This window comes from Physeter macrocephalus, unplaced genomic scaffold (genome assembly GCF_002837175.3).
Source record: "Physeter macrocephalus isolate SW-GA unplaced genomic scaffold, ASM283717v5 random_127, whole genome shotgun sequence".
NCBI classification, from domain to species: domain Eukaryota; kingdom Metazoa; phylum Chordata; class Mammalia; order Artiodactyla; family Physeteridae; genus Physeter; species Physeter macrocephalus.
The window spans coordinates 15,938-36,477 of record NW_021145413.1 but is presented as its reverse complement, the minus strand read 5'-3'; the positions used below and the strand labels follow the sequence as shown (position 1 = coordinate 36,477).

Sequence of the window (20,540 nt, the reverse complement as noted above, 5' to 3'; positions counted from 1 at the left end):
CGGCGAGCCCCCCGCCCGGCGCCCCTGCCGGCGGGGGGGGGGGGGGGGGGGCAGTCGCCCGCTCCCGGGCCACCCCCCCCTTCACGCGGCCCCATCTCCCCCAACACGCAAAGGACGCCCGACCACACAGCTGTGTCAGCTCTTGGACCCAACTCCCTCTGAGGATACAAGTCCGCGCACATCTGTGGACAAAGGCGAGTACACTCGAAAACACGCACTTTTTGTCCACACCTGTACGCATGGAGGCACACGTGGTGGCATGCGAATACCTACACAGAACAGGCCCACATACATGGATACCTGCCCTCGGTCCTCGATTAGGAAACACGCCTGGGTCAGAGCCAAGGGCACACACAACAATATAGTTCCATACAGACCTGAACCCTGACACACAAGAAACCGACCCAGGGCTGCACACAGTGACATGTGCTTCCGTGTTCACACAACTATAACCAGGCAAAAATAGGCACACAAATTTAGGAATGTGCACACATACACATCCCTGGGAATTGCTGCTGTCCTCCCGTCCAGGGGCAGAGCACTTGGACCATGGAGGGGGGGCGACCAGGGAAAGGGGCCCACCATGAGTCAACCCTACTCCCACCCCACCCAGCTGACCTGTGTCCTCTGCTTGAGACACTCCCAGAGGGTTCCAGTCCTATCCCTCTCCACCCCACCCCACTACCCCTCCGCCACGTGGAGTGGCTCAGGCATTTACACCCCCTGCCCCACACCACCACCAGACTGTGCTCCGGGATGTCTCCTGGCAGGGTCCTCAGGACCTGTTCCTCAAAATCCCAGGTGATGCCCGAACCTATTCCAGGTTCACTTCATCATGAGGGGGGCAGGGTGAGCTTAGTTTTGCACCAGCTTCTACCCTCACCAAGGGACTCTGATGCACCCTGAAGCTGACCCGGGAACTCATACTCCCCTAGGGTACTGAGGGCTCCCACACTCACCAAACCCCCAACTGACACCCTCCCCCAAACCTGCTTCCCCCAGGGTTTTCTGTGCAGTGGAGACCTTCTGAACCCATCAACAAGCCAGTCCCAGCTCCACCTTACTTGATATCCCCCTCCCCTGCCACTTCTGTTGTAACTCCTAGAAACAGACCGGGCTCTCTCCTGCCCCAGGGCCTTGGCCCATGTCTTTTCCCTCTCCTACAAGTGCTTTTTCTTTTCCTTTAAGACTAGTCTTAGTGCAAATGTCACCTCAGGGAAGCCCTTCCTAATCCTCAGATTAGGTCAGGTGCACCTGCTCATGCTTTCAAAGAGCCTCAGTTTTTCTTGACCAGGTATCATAGTTTGTAATTATACATCTGAGCAATTGCTAGATTGATGCTCATCTCTTCCCAGGGGACAGTAGGTTCCCCGAGGGCAGGGTCCACATCCCTTTTGCAAGCCATAGGACTCTGCACATACATGCCGGCTCATGACAATAACTCCAATAACACTTCCTCCTCCCTTCTCCCCACACACCAAGCAGTCACCACCGAAAGGCAAATCAGCCCATGCAGGTCCCTGCTTATGAAACTTCCCTGGCATCCTATGACACAGGATCAGCCCCTCCTGCTGGCCCTTGCAGCCTCTTATCCTGTTCTGCCCCACTGCCCACCCCATCCCCCTGTTCAGCCCTCAACCAAGGTGAGTCCACACCCCACACCCCTGGCCAGCAGTGGCATCTTCAGAGAGTCCCAAATAACCAACACTAAAATTTTAACTCCCCAACAGACAATCCGCAAGTAGCCAACAATGAAAACAGGCACAGGGAATTCCAAGAGAGTAGCAAGTGAAAACCGGTGTGACCTGCACCTGGCAGGGGCTCCCAGAGCAGTAAGCACTACACAGATGGGGAGTGGGGGGGAGGGGGGATGCTCCCAGAGCCTGCATTGGGGGGCGGAGCCCAATACCAGATGGGTGCTCCCTAAGTTTGTGCTGCATAATGAGAGAACAATTGGTGAACCCATTTGTCTCTCCTGGGTCACATGAGGGCCCCGCCCAGAGTAACTCTAGAGCCAGTCTGCTGAGAAAGAATGAATGCAGGCAAGAGTGTGTACTCTGCGCAAACTCCCTTCCTGGTCCCTCTATAGCAGTGGTTCTCAAAGTGCATCCCTGTGGAACTCATGGGAACTGTGTTAGAAACGCACATTCTCAGCTTCCCTGACACCACCCTACTGGGATGGAGCCCAGCAATCTGTGTACGGGCAGCACAGAGCCTTCAAGGCCAAAAGCCTGCCTGGCCACCACATCCCCAGAGCGGGTACTTGCCCAGCCCCTTCTGCCCCACAGATGCGGAAGTGAGGGTCTTCCAGGAGGGCCCCAAGCCCTCTTCTGCCTCTGGTTTGTACCAAGGAATCCAGTGAGACCCGCACCGCTCACCCTCCGAATGGGGTGGATTGTGGACTTCCCTGGGGGTGGGACCTGCTCCTCTTCCTCCTCCTCTTGGGCTCATCACATTAGCAGAGGGTTTGGAACAGCCAGACCAGTTGACTGAGTGATGATATGAGCAAGGAGGATGGACACCAGTCCAAATAGCCAGGTCCCAAAGATAATCCCACACTGGCACAAGGGCCTGTGGTCTGAAGGCCTCACCCCAGGCCCATTGCTTGATACTGTAGCTACTTAACCCACATTTGGCTTTCTCTCAGAACACCTCCTCCCCTCTCTGACCCTCTCTCCAGCTATATGACCTGGGCCTTATTTCCTCTAAATTGTTGGGAGGTAGTGCACAGCTTGGGCTTGTTAGTGAGGTCCACTCATTCCCTCACTCACTCCAGCGGGACCAGGCCCTGCAGAGATGAATCCATTCTGGCCGGCACCCAGGAGCTCCCAGACAACACATAGGGTTCAGCAGAGGGAGTCGCCTCTGCCTGGGGGACTGGAGGGAGGGCTTCCTGGAGGAGGCAGGGTTTGAATAAGGTCCCAAGGTCAGGAGATTCAGAGGCATGTGGGTGCCCAGAAGGCAGAGTTCACCAGAGGCCGCTGCCCTGGAGAAGGGGGCGAGGCCTGGTGCTGAAGGCTTTGCTTGCTGCCGCTGCTCATTAATAATAGCTAATTAGATCCAAGCCCATTGCCATGGCAACACAGGGCCTGGTCGGAGTAGGGAAATGAAAGGAAGCTGAGAGAAGGAACAGGAATGCACAGCTGCTGAATCAGGGTGTCCAGGGATCACCCCCACAACACCACAGGTATCAGAGCCCCTCAGGGTGAGGTCAGCTGGAGTGGAGGCTGGAGACACCCCTGGGCAGGTCTGGTTCTGTTGTTGTTCCTCTGAGCTCCCATTTCAGACACTGATTTCTTTTCCTTTTGGGTATCGGCAGTTGTTTCGAGTGAATCTGGCTCAGAATAGTTTTTGTAAGTGTACAAGGTAGTTGGTAAAGGCCCATCTAGCCCTCCTCTTCATACCCCAAACCCCACCACACCCCATGTACCTCCCTCATCACCAAACAGCTCCCCTCCCCCTCCTCGGTCAGGAGAAGGCAAGAGGCAGGGATAGGAAAGGGCTCTGCTCCGCAAGGCCACCACCCCACTCCAGGAGCCAGCTGGGCACCCCCTGCCAGCCCTGGGGAACACCAATTCTCCCGACCCCCACCTAGTCTGCTGACAACTTCGCCATCTCTGAGGGAAGCCTAACAACTTGCTTGCCTACCTCTAGACACACTCCCACCCTGAGCCCCACCAAGACCACCTGCAAGACCTCTTGCCCACTTGGGGCCACTTGTGCTGGACCAGCTGGGGGACCAGTGATGAAAAAGGACATATGGATGGACAAATGGATGGATAATGAGTAATGGCTGAATAAATGAAAGGGTGGATTGATGATGGATGAATAAATAAACGGATGGAAGAACAGAATGATGAATCAATGACAAACGAACATAAATGGATACACAGACACATGGTCCAATGGATAAGTTAATTGAGTTTTTATTTTATTCATTTGTTGATTAGTTTAACAAATATTTATTGAGTACCTTCCAGGTACCAAGCACTGTGCTGGGGACTTAAAGGTAAGAAAACAAGTCTGTGCCCTGATGGGCACCACAGTCTATGTGGGAAGACAAGAGTTGAAAAAGAAGTGACAAGTACAATGCAGGTTCAGGGGCAGCAGGTCTCATCAGGCTTCTGCAGGATGGGGAGGGGTCTCCAGCCTTTCACAAGTGCACAGCTCTAACACATTTGCCAGAGAGTGTCTGGGCCCCAAAGCTGCCCAAATCAGAACACTGGGAATGCCATAATCTTAGAATCCTCACCATCACTAATGCAAATTGAACACTTTTCAGGTGTGAAAGCACCCCACCATTGCTTTCCAAGCCCTGGCTCCTTTAATCCCCACAGGAGCCCTACGTCAAGGACTTTGATATTGTTACTCCCCCATTTTACAAACAAGAAAACTGAGGCTCAGGGAGTCACCTAATTGGTAAGGGGTGGAGCCCAGGTGGATGCCTCCAGGTCCCATGCTCTTAAAACCACCACCTGCCCTGGAGAGAGCCCCTCTCCACCTCCCCTCAGGCTCCCCTGCCTGCCTGGTGCCCTGGTTGCCTGAATTGCCTTTCTCCAGCCTCATCTGTACTGAGACAGTGAGGCAAACATATTCTCCTGACCCAGGACGGATTTGGTAGAAAACAAAATGCTGTCCACAGGCAATGCTGGGATCACGGAGGATCCTCTTCCCTGGGAACTGAGCCCTGGCTAACGGCCCAGATGGACTGTCTGAGCTCCTGACCTCACCGATGTCCACGGGCATTAAGTTAGTACTGAATGTTCCCAACCTAATGTGCTATCCATTTTGCTGATGGCTGCTGCCCTCCTCAGGTCCTCAGGTTCATCAATGAAATGAAAGTTCCAAAAGAGGGACTTCTGGGTATAGCAATTAAAAGGGCAGAGTGTGGAGCCAGACAGCTTGGGCTCAAATCCTGGCTCTACCACTTACTGGTGATGTGACCTTGAGCAAGACACTTCCCCTCTTGGGGCCTCAGTCTCTCCATCTGTTCTTATCTGAGACCCCTTCCCTCTTCTTCCCATCATCCATCCCTTCCCACGTCATGGCCTGTCCCTTACAGACCCTCCTTTCTAGGAGGCGGGGCCTTCTCAAGGCTCCACAGAGTTCCCAGGCCTCAGGCAGCTGCAAGGACAGTGTCCAAGCCACAGGACTCCCTTGGGACTGGCTGTTCCGGGTGGGCCCCAGAGTTCTGGGGAATGTGCTTTGAGAACGGGAAGGAGAGATCAAGGGCCTAAGGAGCCTCAGGTCCTTCCTGCCACAGGGCCACTGCCCTACTTAGGTTGGACCGTGTGCACCTGGAGGTGGGACTATGAGAGACACAACGTGTGTCCCAACTGTTTGGATTCATCCACGTGTCTGTGTATGCCCTTGTCAGTGGTCTTCTGTGGCCATGTGACTACACAGCCCCTCTGTGGGTGATGGTCTATGTGGTTCTGTGGCAGAGGTGGAAAGTGAAGGGGCCACTTCAATAAAAACCAAAACCAGCTATAGCTGAGCATTCACCATGTGCCAGGCATGGGTGAAGTACTTTACATCACTGTCTCAATTATCCTCATGAGCACCCCAGGAAGGTGTGGTAGACTGCATTTTTAGGTAGCTACCACAATATTTTCCATGCCACATGGTCTTCTTACAATGTGGTGTTGACACTCTTCCTACAGAGTGATGAGGCTTATGTTCCCTCTCCTTGAAACTGGGTGGACCTTTGTGACTACCTTGACCAACAGAGTACAGCAGAAGGGATACTGTGTGACATCCAAAGCTAGGCCATACACATGCCACGTACCTTCACCTTGCTCTCTTGGGTCACTCATTCTTAAAGCCCAGCGCCATGTTGTGAGGAAGCTCAGGCCACATGCAGAGGCCATGTGTAGGGTACTCCAGCCAACAGCCCAGATGAGGTTCTACTCAAATGCCAGCAGAAACTGCCAGATTTGTGAGTGAGCACGCCTTCAAGATAAGTCCAGCCCAGCTACTATCTGATTGCAATTGCACGAAAGACTCTGAGTAAGAACCACCTAGCTGAGAAAGCAGGCCCAGAGAGGTGAAGAAGCCACAGTTATGTAGCCAGTAAGTGGCAGAGCTGGGCTAAGAACCCAGGGTCTTTAATGTCCTGATGGGATGAATGAGGCAAGAGGATGCTTTCTGCACAGACCCAGATTTCATCTGTTGGCCCAGTGGGGTCCACCTGGGACCCCAACCTCTGTAGCACTAGAAAATCTCACCACCCTTCCAGAAACTATCTCTGATGGCTCAAAGGAGGATTGAGGGGGCAGCTCTCACTCCCTATGCTGGGGCTCAGGCCCAGATTCTGGCAGCTCAACCATGGTGGCCTCCTTTCAGCCCAGAAGAGACACCCTACCCACTGTACTCCTGACCCCCTCACCTCAGGGAATGACATACATTCCCTATACCCTTGGTGGGGACTTATTTTTACTGCCAGCTCATGTTTAGCGAGGTGCTGTTTCTTATGTATTATCTCATTTAATCCTCACACCAATCCTCTGAGTTATATATCACTATTATCGCCACTTTACAGATAAGAAATCAAAGGCTCTGAGAAGTGAAGTAACTTGCCTGAAGTTATGACGTCGGATGTGGCAAAGCTGGGATTTGACCCCAAGTAATCAGCATATCAGAGAAGTTGAGTGACTTTACCAGGGTCACAAAACACATAAATGAGGAGTTAAGCCAAGCCAGAGCACCTAGAATTAGATGGCAATGGGCTATATCCTCTTCTCCGGATGACTGGAAATAGAGATGAAAGTAGGCAAATAGGAGGAAGGTCTCTGTGTCTGTCTCCCCCACCCCCTGCCTCGCCACTATAATGTTCATAAAAGCAGAGACCAGGTCTCTCCATGTTCACAGCTGTGTGCCTGACATACAGTAGGTGCACCATACATATCTGCTGATTGACTGACTTGCTCTGTGACTTTCGCCAAGTTGCTCCCCACTCTGGGATTCAGTTTCCCCTCTGTAAACAAATGAGGGAGGAGGGAAGGTGCAGGTGGACTTTAAATTCCCCACCAGGCTCCCTGAGGGAGGTGGGTAAGTGAGGTCATGCTCAGAGATGGGGCATGGACAGCTTGACCTTCCTCCCTGATTGCAGGTGCCAGGATCCAGCCTTCTGGCCTAAGTGAGGAAGTTGGAGCTCCAGAAACTGCACTTCCTCTAGACACCCACAGGTGGCAACAGAGGCCAGCATGGCAGGGGCTGCGGTGCATGTGGTTTGAATTTAACTCCAGTCTTGTTTCATGTGGGTTTTTTCCCCTTCTTCTTCTCTGCCCTCCAACAACCACGCCCCTCTTCTTTAATTTCAAGAAGATACAGCCGGATCTTCCAGCCTGGGAAGGAAGAGTTTCTTAACATTATGGATAATGGCCAGAAGCAGGAGGCGGGGGTTAGGGGGTAGGTGGATAGACAGACCCCAACAGATGTGAAAAACATCTCCTGAAGAGCTAGTAAACTCGGAATTTACTCACCTCCAGGGCCCAAGAGGTTGGGACTGTCATCCCCATTTTACAGGCAGAGAAACCAAAACCCAGATCTTCTGGGTCCCACATCTGAGTGGCGATGTGGGGTGGGGTGGGGTGGCGGATGGGCAGGAATACCACTGGGAATCTGATGAAGCCTTCAAGTAGGATCTGCTAAATCTGGCAACCCTAACTCCCTGGAAAAGCACCCACCCACCGCTGTGCACACTGCCGCTCACAACAGTGGTCTGGCCCCTGGTCCCAGCCCTGGCTCAGAACTTGTGGATGAGGCCTGCTTCCAGAGCCCTCCCATACGAGCTCTAAAAATTACTTCCTTCAAAATGTCTAAACCTTGCTCAGCATAGAACACTGTACAGGGACTCGGGACCATATGGTCTGGGCCCAGCACCACCATCTTCCAGCTGTTTCAAACATCCCTTTCCTTCAGTCTTGGTTTTCTCACTTCAAAAGTGAGGATGAACACCTACTGCACAGCAGGTGCTCTGCAAAGGAACGCTCCCTTCCTTCACCTCCACCCACTCTCCAGCATACAGGGAGGCTGGGGTGAGGGATCGTGGGAACGGAAGTTAGCCAGTGCCTGTTTCCAGCCCCTCCTGTTCCCTCCCTCCTTCCCTTGAACCCAGACACACTAAGGGGAGGGGGGTTCCTTTTGTGTGTGTTGTTCGGGTGGGATGGGGTGTCCTGCCTCTAGAGCGGAAAATGATTCACTGGGCTGTAGGCCAGGCACCCTGGGAAAGGCCAGGCCAGCCTCAGGCCAGAGCCCTAGGGAGCCAAGAGGCAGGGAGGAGGGGGCAGGGCTTGCCTGAGCTGGAGATATAATCCTGGGGGCTCTCAAAGCTCTGCAGCCAGAAGAGGCCATCTTCCCCACGTACCACAGTGCCAGAAATTCTACTCAGACCAACAAAGGCCCAGGGAAGCTTGAGGTGTTATCAGCTCCTACAAACCTACTAATCTGACCTCTGTTCTAAGCATGGATGCTGCTGGAACAAGGCAGAGGTGTTCCCTTCCCTTTGGAGCTCACAGACTTCAGTATGCATGCCTAGAACAGAGCCCACCAATAGTAAGTAAAATACATATTTGTGAATCAGTGGATGAATGAAGCAAGCATCAGTGTAATGAATGTGCACAGCAAGTTTAGAATGTCCATGTTCAATCCTCCCTTGAAGGAGGGAGCCAGAGAAGGGAGCCAGAGAAGGGACTGTTCCTTCCCATTTTACATATGGGCACTGAGGCCTGGAGAGGAAAGTGTCTCCTGACTCCGAGGGTAGCAGGCAGTCAGCTGAGGCTAGAACCAGGCCCTTGGGGCTCTGCTACCACAGCTTGTCCAAAGTGACCCAACCAGCTGGGAGGCATTACAGTCTCCACCTCCCTTGCCCCTACCCTATTCTAGGACCCAGGGGACACTCCCAGGAAGGGAGCAAGTTCTATCCATCAGTCACTCTGGCCCTAGAGTGAGCCCTGGTGACCCTTGCCCAACTCAGAGCCCAGAGAAGCCCCTCCCATCACACCAGACAAGTGTAGGGTGGTTGAGATGCGCAGGGAGAGTGACCATGCCCTGCTCAACGATCCCTCCATCCCAGCCTCGAGGGGGCTGTCACTGGGCTGGGGCCATGCTGGCAGAAGTGGTCTCTGCCTTGGCTGACAAGAGGCAGCCTCGGCTTCTATGCTGAACTGTATCAGCAACTAGTGACCAGCCGTAATGCCTCTGATTCATACAATAGTTGCTTAGATTATTTTAGGGACCAGATTTCCATAGAAGTCCAGTAGATTGTTTGGTCCCACTATGCATTTAGCCAATATTTACTTTATCTGAATCTTAATTTATTTTTGGGACAAAGAAGATTATATTAAATAAACAGTTCTTTTTATAACTTCATTTGGGAAGGTATTAAATACAAAGGGATCTGTTATTGAATGAGCTTAGGAGAAATGTGAGTTTATTATTGATAGAGCCTTCTTTTGAAATAACTAGAACATTGCAAAGTCCGATAGATATTTTTATTGCTTTCTGTCCCATTCTTCTTATCAAGTGCCTGACTGGATACTGTCTTTGGGCATAGAGCTCCCAGATAACGACATGATTCGTTCAAGTACTGGCAGACATTTTGACAAGGGATGTCTCAGTCATCACTTCGTTCAGGACCATAGTCAATGTGCGTAACTTGCAACAATCTTTTATTTTTGTTCCTGAGTAAATCAGCCATGCGTAAGTGTGTGTGTGTGTGTGTGTGTGTGTGTGTGTGTGTGTGTGTGTGTGTGTGTGTGTGTGTTGGGGGGTGTGGTACACAACAAGATTCATAGCTAAAGGTCAGCCTGTGTGTGTGTGTGTGTGTGTGTGTGTGTTGGGGGGTGTGGTACACAACAAGATTCATAGCTAAAGGTCAGCCTGTGTGTGTGTGTGTGTGTATTGGGGGGTGTGGTACACAACAAGATTCATAGCTAAAGGTCAGCGTGTGTGTGTGTGTGTGTGTGTGTGTTGGGGGGTGTGGTACACAACAAGATTCATAGCTAAAGGTCAGCCTGAGCCAGATCTAGGTTCCACTCTCGCAAGGCATCAGGACTAGGACCACCACTTCCAGGAAGCTGCCCTGACAGCCCAGATCTGCCAACTCCCCTCCTTTTCTGAGCATCTTGGGCTTCTGGAATTGCAGCCTTGAAACCTCAGACTTTCTCTAGGCTTAACTATCATAATATTGACAATAAGGGGCACCACTCAGAACTTCAGTTTACAAAATGCCTGCAGGGCCTAATTTCATCCGATCCTCACAGCAACTCAGTGGTGAACCAAGGCTCAGTGAGGAGCCATAACTTGCTCAGGTTCTCAAGACTAGGAGGTGGTGGGGCTGGGGCTCAAACCACACCCCCTCTTCCACTGACCTGCTGTGGGACTCTGGGTAAATCACTTAACCTAGCTGTGCCTGCAAACAGGAAGAGAGCAATGGCATACAAATAGGAGTTGATCTCTCTTGAGGGGTTCCTATGTGCTGCTTACAGGTATTTATTTTAACCTCGAGATAAGCCTCCTGGGTGGGCCCTATTATTACCCTGCTTTACACAACAGGACTATGGGCACAGGGAAGTTAAGGGCCTGGCTCAAGGTCTCACAGAAGCCAGGATTTGTGCACCTGGCGGGCCAAGGAGTCAGGATATCAACATCTATTCCACAGAGCAGGAGAGGGGACCTCTTTCAGCCCAAGGGAGTAACCCAGATAGCAGCCCAGGCCCCCAGCACAAGGAGGACACTCATACTGCCTTCTTCACAACAGTGGGAATTGACCACAGGGTGAAGTGAATCGTGCACTTATGCAGCTGTTTCAAATGCCATGGAGAAACGTTCAGTGTAATATTAAATGAAAGAAGCAAGGAGTATATATACCGCACCATCTCAGCATCATGAAATATGTATATGCAAAGAGAAAAGCCTGCACTGATGGCTGCCCTGACCTCTGGGAAGCCCACATCTGTGCCTCAGTTTCTTCATCTAAATAATAGAGAATATAAAGGGCTTACTTAGCACAGTACCTGGAACAAAGATCTCTCAATAAATATTGGCTGTTATGAATAACCAGAGAACCTTAGAAGGCAGGTCATCTCGGAGGTAATCTGGACCAGCCCTCTCCCAGGGCAGGCATCCCTTGGCAGCCCTTTCTTGCATACCCCCAGGACCAAGGAGCTCACCCCTTACAATGGTACCCTGGTAGCTCCTTCTATTATGGGCAGGTCTGCTTGGGAGAAAGCCCAAGCTGGGCTGGGCCCCTCAGTCCCTGGGTGGCCTTAGCATTGGACGGTGGTGACCTTGGGAAGGATCATCCATCTCCCATTCTAAATCCTCTGTCTTAGACCTTCCTATGGGGCAATTCTCCAGGTGCAAGGTTGGGAGGGGCTTTCTGGGTAGCTCTCTTGTCCCCAGCCCAGGAGACCACCTCTGTCCTTCCCACTGTCTCTGGGATAACTGAGAAGCATTTGCTGCAACACTTTGTGCCTTTTCCATTTTCTTCTTTGGAAAACAAAGAGAAGCCAGCTGGGTCTGACCTCCTCCCTGCCCCACCCCCAACCCCTCCATCCCCCAGGGGAGGGAGGCCCTCTCTGCCTCCTCCCTGGACTAGTGGAGAACCCCAAGAGGAGGGGCCCTGTGAGCTGGCTGTTGCCATGGCAACAGCAGCCCTGGAATTTGACCACTGGGGCCCAGGAGTGGGGGGTGGGGAGTTGGTACAGGCCATGCTGGGGGCATGGAGGAGGGTCCAGAGGCCCAGGAAAGCCAAAAAGAGCAAAGGCAGAGCAGGGGTCCGGCTCCTTCCATGGCCTCAGTTTCCTCATCTGTAAAGGGGAAGAGGCTTGGACCTCAAGATCACTCTTTCCAGCTCTAATCTAAACTGGAATCTGGGTGAGGGCTAGGGGTGGGGGAAGTAACCAGAGGAAGGTCAGTTGCCCCTTTGATGGACAGAGACCCCAGGGGACAGAGACTTGTCCCAGGTCACACAGCAAGTCCAGAGCAGTACCAAGACTAGACCCTGGGGGGGTGGTCTGTCCACTGTGGCTTCCCTATTTCTCCACTGGAGAGGACGGGGATGCCTGCTTCATGTCTGGGGGAAGAGGCCCTCCAGGAATGGCTATGGCTGGCCTGGGCCCACAGTCCTGAGACAACAATGTGCCTACCCCAACAATCCCCTGCATTCCTGGACCCCGCAGGCTGGCAGAGGGTCTGCCCCACCCCCACCCCCTGCCTGCAGTGCCAGGCTGCAGTGGGTATTTTTAAATGGGTGCCCGCCCCTCTCCACCTTCCCGCCTGACCACTCCAGGAACACAGTGAATTCTGCTGCCAGCCCCGCTCCCTTTCAGCCAAGCCTGAGTAGGGGCTAGATCCATGGCCATCCTCTGTGTCCCTGCCTTCAGACAGCCCTCTCTTGCTGCCTCCTTCCTCACAGTCAATACTTGGATCAGGGTGATCTCCAGGAGCCCTTCAGCCATGATAGTTTAGGCCCAGAGAGGGATGGGACTTGTCCAAAGTCACACAGCACAGATGAGGATTTGGGAATGCTATGCCACCAGCCTGTGCCCCATCTCTAACTGTCCATCAAGTTATACTGGTGCTGCCCCAAGGCCTCCTCACCTCTCTGCCATTGATCCTCAACAGCCACAGCCTTGCTCCCCCAGGGGGTCCTCACACCCACCTCAGAAAGATGCTCCCATTCTGACCAAGTCACTCCTGAGCTTAAAATGCCAGCCGTTTGGGAGAAAAATAGAGTTGGAACCATAACTCACACTACACACCAGGATAAATTCCAACTGGATCAAAGATTTAAATGTAAAACAAAACAAGAAAACATAAAATACCAGAAGAAAGCATGGGAAAATTGTTTTATAAGCTTGGAGAGGGATAGGCCTTCCTAACCATGACTCCCAATCCAGAAGCCATAAAATAGAAACTTGATAAATTGGACCACATAAAAATAAAAACTTCTGCATGGCAAAAATACACTATAAACAAAGTCAAAAGTCAAGTGACAAGTCAGGAAAAAATATTTGCAATTCATAACCCAGACAAAGAACTAACCTCCCTACTATTTTAAATGTTCTTAGAAATTGGTGAAACAAAAGGCCAACAACCCAACAGAAAAATGGGCAAAGGATGCAAACAGTTCACAGAAAAGAGAATCCAAATGTCTCTTGGACATGTGAAAGGATGCTCAGCCTTACTCATTATAAAATAAATGCAAATTAAATACACTGAGATACCATTTCACCCATCAGATTGGGAAAACACCCAAAGGTCTGACTTGGTGAGGCTGTGGGGAAGAGGTCTCTTTCTCAGGTGGTGGACCCCTGTGGAGAGCATCAAAATTAGAATCACCCATACCCTCTGTCCCAGCAATTCCATTCCCAAGAAACTGCCCTAAACGTACACCAGCCCCCATACAAAATAACCTATGAAAAAGCTCATTCACTGCAGCACTATTTGTAACAGCAAAAGACTGAAAATGACCGAAATATCTTTTAAAATGTGGTTAAATACAGTTTGGTAATCTGTGCAATGAGACACCACGCAGTACAAGAAGGGATATGGAAGCTCTCAGGACACTGAAAAGGCAGATCTGCAAGCGATACTCAGTGGAGAGCAGTGTGGACCGTGTGCCATCATCTGTGTGGAAAGTGGGGAAAGACAGTGCATTTGCTGGTGTTTGCACATAAAAGGATTCACAAGAACTAATAACCAAGTGTCCTGGGGTACGGCAGGGTGGCTACTGGCGGGAAGGAGACTTTTTACCCGTTCTGATTTTTCCTAACCATGTGAATAAATTATGTATTCAAAATTTTAAATATATAGACTGAATTTTTTAAAAATGTCACCTCACAGTCTGGCCTTTAAGCTTGCTCCAGGCTCACATCTCAGCTTTGAACAGCCTTTGCAGCCCTCATCCTCCTTCTCTCCCATCAAAGGCTTTGCTTCAGCCTCTTCCTCATAAACCATCCCTTCTGTACGCTCCCTCCTGGGTGGGAACCCTCTGGGCTCCCCCAGCCACTGCACATCTCTGTCCCAGCCCTGATCACCCCTGGGATCCCTATCTGTGTATGTGTCTGCACACTGCCCTGTGTTCCTGCCTATACACAGGACCAAGTCCCGAGGGGCTCTGGGTGGATGAAGACCGAATGGAAGAATGGGGGCTGCTCTGGGACCCTGAGTTTAAAGCCTTTGTTTCTGCTTTCTCTCTCCATTCTAACTGGTCTCCTCTTGGACAATTCCAGTCCCATCTGTGAGCTCCTCCAAGACGCTCTCCCTGCCCACCCTGCAGTCATAGAAGGGCTTGGCCCTCCAGCCCTTTCTGCAGGTAATTGCTAAAGTCCTCCTTCACAGGCCACCTCCCCACCCACCCACTCCTTAGGTTGAGCGACCTCAGGGCTGGGCTTTGACTCAACCAGAGTTTGGACATGAGTCCCCAGCCTGGATGAAGGCCCAGAGGCTAGAACTCGCTGGGCAACCCTGGCAATCCTGCTCCTCTCTGGGCCACAGATACCGTCTGTAAAGTGAGGTGGGCAACAGGCAGCTTTACAGCAGGTTGAGGATTTCTGCCAGTGAGAATCCAGCAGAGCCCCAAGCCCACAGAATCCCACCCCATATCTGTGTATCCCCTTAGCTCTGTTCCTAGGGCAGTTGCCTGGTGAGGCGGGGAGAATTTTGAGCCTCCCCTGGGAAACTCAGCTTATCCCTCCTCCCACAAAGATGACTCTCTAGGCTATTCTTGGTAATTCCATCCACTCTCTCCACCCCTGGGACCCCACCTCAGCCAGGCCAGGCCACCACCCTCCCTTCTCCTTCCAACTTGCTGTATGATTTCCCACTGATCCCCAGTGGTCAGTGGTCCAGCCCAGCTACCAGAGGCATTATCACGTTTGATTCTCACCAAAACCCTATAATAGGTGCCATCACAATTATCCCCCTTTTACAGGTGCATAAACTGAGCCACAGAAGGACTAAGTACTTGCTCATGGTCACACAGCTAAGAGGAAGAGCAGGATTTGAACCTCAGCCACCTGGCTCCAATCTGTTCTAACCATTACACCGACACAGCTGGATACAGGATCAAGTGCAAGCACTCAGGCTGATCCCGACACCCTGGGTGACCCGGCCCTTGCTGACCCACCAGTATCAAATTTCCCCACCTGTATCATACTCTGGCTGCATCGTGCTCTGGCCATAGTAGTTCCTCCAACCCATCACACTCTCTTACACCCTAGGCTTTGGCACGTTGCTGGTCTCTGCCAGGTGCACCCTTCACTATCTTTATGTTCGGCAACTTCCTACTCATCCCACTTTTTTTTTTTTTTAACATCTTTATTGGAGTATAATTGCTTTACAATAGTGTGTTAGTTTCTGCTTTATAACAAAGTGAATCAGCTCTAAATATACATATATCCCCATCATCCCATGTTTTTGGTGGCCAAAGAAGTGGGAGCGTAGGCTGCGTGGTGGGCCAGGTTAGGCTAGTGCCCAAGGTGGGCAAAGCCTGGTTCCTGAGGCCTTGGACTTACCAGGCTCAGAGCTCAGGCTTCCTCCTGCCAACACCTGTTCACACTTCCTTTTACTCACTCTCAATTCTGGGGAAGTCTTCCTGATTCTAACCTAAATTACCTCACCCCAGAGGAGCCAGTGGGACTCCTGGACCTCTAGAGAATTTGCCTCCATCTGTCTCCCGGTGATTGAGTGAGCTGCGCCGGACAGCATGCCCGCTCTGGGAGCATGCCTGGCTACTAGCTCCTACCTTCCACAAAGGGCCTGCACTTTCCCAGGCAGCAGCACTTGGCAATCAGGGTCTTCCCATCATTCTGACAGGTCATCCTCCTAGTCACGTGGGGCCCAGCCCAGCTCTAGAGGCCCCTGATGGGGACACTGCTTGCTCATAGGAGCCCCAAGGTAGGGTGCTCCATCAGTCTGGCTCCCTCTGGAGACCTGGTCCCCAAAAGAGTTTGTCCCTGCCCAGGGAGGTTGGCTGGGCTGAACTTCTGAGCCTGCAGAGAAACCGAAGGGAGAGGCTTATCCAGCTCTAAACCCTCCACCAGAGCCCCTCTGCCCCAAACAGGAATTCTCTGCCTGAGTCTCAGGTGGGTCCATGGAAGTACATGGTGGGGAGATGTGGTCAAGGGGGCAGACATGCTCCCCTACCTTCACTTAAATCAACGAGGTTCCAAGTTGACCTAGTTTATAGCTCAATGTCAAGATTCCTCTACAAGAAAGGGTTCTACTATTTTTAAAAGCTTGGAAATTACTGCCCTGGGATCAAATCCAGACTTTCAGTGCTGGCCTTCCAGACTCCCCAGGAACCACCCAACTTCTTCAGAACCAGGGAGCATTCATGGTAACCTAGATGCACCAGAGCTTTTCCATCATAGGCCTCTACCTTCCTGGTTCTTTCTGCCTGAAGGCCCTTGGCCCCATTTCTGTCTGTCAGGGCCTTGCTCATTCTTCAAGGCTCTAGCTGCTGCCCCACATTAGCCTCCCTCACCCTCCTTCTGATTCTCAGTTCTCAGATGGGGCTTCCTAGGGCAGGAACCCCTTCCTGTTTCTCCTATAGCCCATGTGCTCACCCTGCACCTACAGGCACTAGTGGATGGCAGTGGAATTGAATTTTATAGGTTACCCTGAGCCCTCCAAATGCATTACCAGGCTGATCCCAGAGTTAACTACCCAGGGCTAATTATAAAAGCTAGAGGCAGCTGTGCAGTCAGTTCAGTTATTCCACCAGCGACAATGAGCACCCGGGTCCTCAGACAAATTGCCAGGCTTCCCCCCTGGAAGTGAGGTCCTGCTCCAGGCAGAAAGTAGGCTGAGGCCCTCTCCCCAGTCACCTGGTTCTGGTGTCCGATGCCCAGCCCAGCCCCATGTTGGACACGCGGGGGTTTCAGTGAAGGGGCAAACTGCTCTGTTCACATCTCCCCAGATGGATAACACCACTTATATCACTTGTTGACATCTGGCCGCCCATATCTACTACCACTTCATTGTCATTAAACCTTGCTCCAGGCCAGGTATGAGGGGCTCTAAGGCTAGGTCCTCACTTTTGATTATCTGCCCAGATGTCTTTGTCAGTATAGAAGTCTGCTGGGGAGTGTGTGGTGTGTGTGTGTGTGTGTGTGTGTGTGTGTGTGTGTGTGTGTGAGCGTGCGCGCGCACGCACGCCTACATGTTGTGGACCTCAGGCATTGCTCTTGTTGGGGTGGATGCGAGCCTACAGTCAACTTGCCCCACAGCATGGGAATTGTTGGTTTTGCTGTGTCCCTCCTCCAGTCTGCAGGCTCTGCCAGGGCTCCTGTGCATCTCCAGCTGGAGCTCAGAGACCAACACTGGGTGTTTCTTCCTCAGCACCCACGGCCCAGGTCTGGCCACACAGAAGGTGACCTGATGACTGAGGGGAGGGGGCCACAGTGCTGCCTGACGACCGAGAATAAACTCGTGGAACAGGGCTCAGGGCTAGGGGCCCAGAAGGAGACAGGGCAGGAGGCCGGGGATGGGGGAGGAAGTCTGGGCTGGCTGTGGGTCCGGGCCTCTCTGGGCTCTTTGTCCAAATATGGAAGGTTTTTTTGTCTCCATTTGAGTCACGCCGGCCATGGCCCAAGAGATCTGCTTTCCAGATACTGCAGGCGGGACTGCGCCAGCACTGCCTGGCCTGCACCCCCGCCCCCAACTCTCCTTTTCCTGCCTGTGGCTCAGCTCAGCACCCTTCCAACCTCCTGGGCCTCCTGGGCCAGAGCTTTCTCCACTAGCCGAGAGCCCAGCACCTACCTCAGCAGCTCTCTAGCACCAAGAGAAAGGTCCCTGGGCCCACAACGGGAGGAAACATTCGCTTTGCCTGCTCATCACCTACTCTCACTCCCCAAGGGCACCTCCTGTTCAACTGAGCCACTCAACTAATATTTACTGAGCAACTACTATGTGCTAGTTCCAGGGACTAGGACTGTGGACTGTGAATCCTGCGGGTTCCCCACGTCCACTCTCTCCTCCTACGTGCCCACCTCGGTGATGGCACCACCCCTCACCCCGGCAGTCCTGAAATCCAGGAGCCTGAGTAACATTCATGGATTCTGGAACCAGACTGTCTGGACTTGGATTCCAACTCTTGGTTAGCTTTCCTAATCTGTGCAAACTACTTCACTATGCTGTGCCTCGGGTTCCTCATCTGTGAAACAGAGAAACAGTCCCTCCCCAAGGCTGGTTGTGAGGATTAAATGAGTGAACATGTGGAAAGGGCTCAGACTAGTGCCAGGCACGCAGGAAGGGCTTTACAAGCTTTGCTACAATGACTGGTGACTCTCCACCCCCTGTGCTATATTCACGCAGGTGCTGTGGACTTTCCCTCAGCTCCCTCCCTGTTCTCTCTGCATTAGACAAGGTTCTCTCCTGCAACCCTGGAGGGAGGCCGGCCTCGGTTCCAATACCACCTCACTCCTCCTGAGCTCAGTTGTCTGAGCTTGGCACCTCACCCTCTCTGGGCCTCAGTGTCTAGGTCCCATCCCCACCCTCAATTGGTACGGGCTTGGAAAGTACCCTTTGCTCATCTGCCCGGTTGCTCGGGCCTGTGATTCCCCAGGGCAGAGCCCACAAAGGGCTTGGCACAGGTGGCGTCACCTGACCAGAACCAAGCACTGGGTCACAGGGTAAACTGCAGGCCACACGCACATCTCCACACCCCAGACTTCTTGAGATCTGTCCACCTCCACAAGCAGAGAGGAGCTGAAATAGCTGTGAGTCCTGTGTAGGGGAGGGGTCCTGAAACTCAGGCGAGGATGCCTAGGATACACTGCCCTATACAGGGCCCTCTTCCTGAGGCCTGGTTCTGGCCAGGGAACTCCGTCTGCCTCTGTAGGAGGCCGAAAGATATAGGGGGTCAGAGGAGACAAGAGACAGAAGGAGCAAGACAGGGAGGAGGACAGGGTGAACAACAGAGGAGGGAGGAGAAAAGCAAGCAAGGCGCCCGCAGCGATGGAAATGTCTGCTGTGAGTAGAGGAAAGAGGTGGAGGAGGGAGGAGGCCCTCCCAGCCCAGGCCCAGGGTCCAGGTGAAGAGGTGGGGCAGGCGGAGGAACGGCTCACCCTGCTCTCCTCCTCCTCCTCTTCCAGCCGCTGGGCCAGGCCAGGCCCAGGACTATTTTTAGCCGGGGCTGAATTTAGCTGTTCCCTCGGAAATTCCTCACCCGCCCCAGGCAACGCCCCCGCTGGCCTTGGGGAGAAGCCTGGAAGCTCTGGTCCAGGCAGGAGGGGAGAGGAGGGCCCAGAAGCAGCAAGAAGCTAAAAGGGTACTCAGGCCTCTGAAGAGAAAACCAAAGCTCAGGAGCAGACCCCGAATCTGAATCACTCCTCTCCCTACAGCCTCTGCCCTACTCTCCTCCAGGAAGGCCTCCAAGATTGCAGGGCCACACAACAGCACTTGTCTTGGGGTCTATGGTACAAACATTATGAGGATACTTTGTCTTCAATTACAAACTACTGTGAGCACTGCTAGCAAGACTGCCTGCCTGTCCACCTACCAGTTACTCTTCCCCCAACTCCTGAGAACCTGCAGAATCCAGAGCTCTCCTGGGCTCTGTCACATCTGGGACTCCCACTTTACAGATGTGGAAACTGAGGCCAAGTGCCTTGCCTTGGGTCATAGCCAGCCAGGCAGCATGGGCCTGCTCCTTCTCTCTCCCACATGCTCCCTACCCAGGCTGGTCCCAGAAGGGTTGGATTGGGGGTACAGCCTGGAGCTCTGCTGTTCTCTGGTGACCCCTGACCCCACTGAGAAGCACGGCACTTCCACTGGAGCAAGAGGAATGGAAGTTAGACAAAAAGCATATGGGGCACAGAAGCAGGGTCCTGAGCTGGCTCAGAGGTCCCTCATCCTTCCAGAAATGCAGAGGAAAGTTCTTCCCTGAGGCAGGGGGATGACTCAGATGACCCTGCATCTCGTCCACTGCCTCATTCTCTAACTCCAATAAGAGAGGTAAGCCCTACTCCCCCTACCCCCATTTTGAATAGGGCCTCTGAGCCTAAATTTTACCTCCAAATTATCTCCCAAGGAAGTTCTTTTCTCTCCATCCCTCCATCACCTGGCTCCCCTAAGCTCAGATTTCTTCTCTCCCTGCTCCCTCCAGTCCAATCATCCCCCATGACCAGAGAATGCTTTTTCATGTGCCCACCACGCACTGCTCCTCCTCAGCTGTTTATCTTCCATGGCTCCCCACCACCCACAGGACAAAGCCTCGGCAGTTTAACTAGGACTTGAGCCAGTTTAACCTGGCTCCTGTACACACAGCCCCTCCCTGTGTGCTCTGGTCCAACAAGAGACCTCCCTGTCCTCTTGGCCCCATACATCAAGGCTTCTCTTACCTGGCTGGCTCAGCCCAATTCTCTAAAATGCCGAGTGACCCATGTCCCCTCCCCTCTCAAGAACTCCCAGTGGTCCCTTAAACCCGGCTCTGAGGTGCACAGGCAGATTGCTGGGCCTGGTCCACTATTGCGTGGCCTTGGGCAAGACCTCTTCCCTCGCTGGGTCTTCATTTCCCCTCTGAATAA

The 20,540-nt window shown here is 52.7% G+C and overlaps 1 protein-coding gene across 3 annotated transcripts in view; it reads right to left on the bottom strand.

The window, feature by feature from the left end:
• Positions 1-20,540, bottom strand: part of ARHGEF17 (Rho guanine nucleotide exchange factor 17) — a 57,124-nt gene that overhangs the window by 24,292 nt on the left and 12,292 nt on the right. The window lies entirely within an intron of this gene.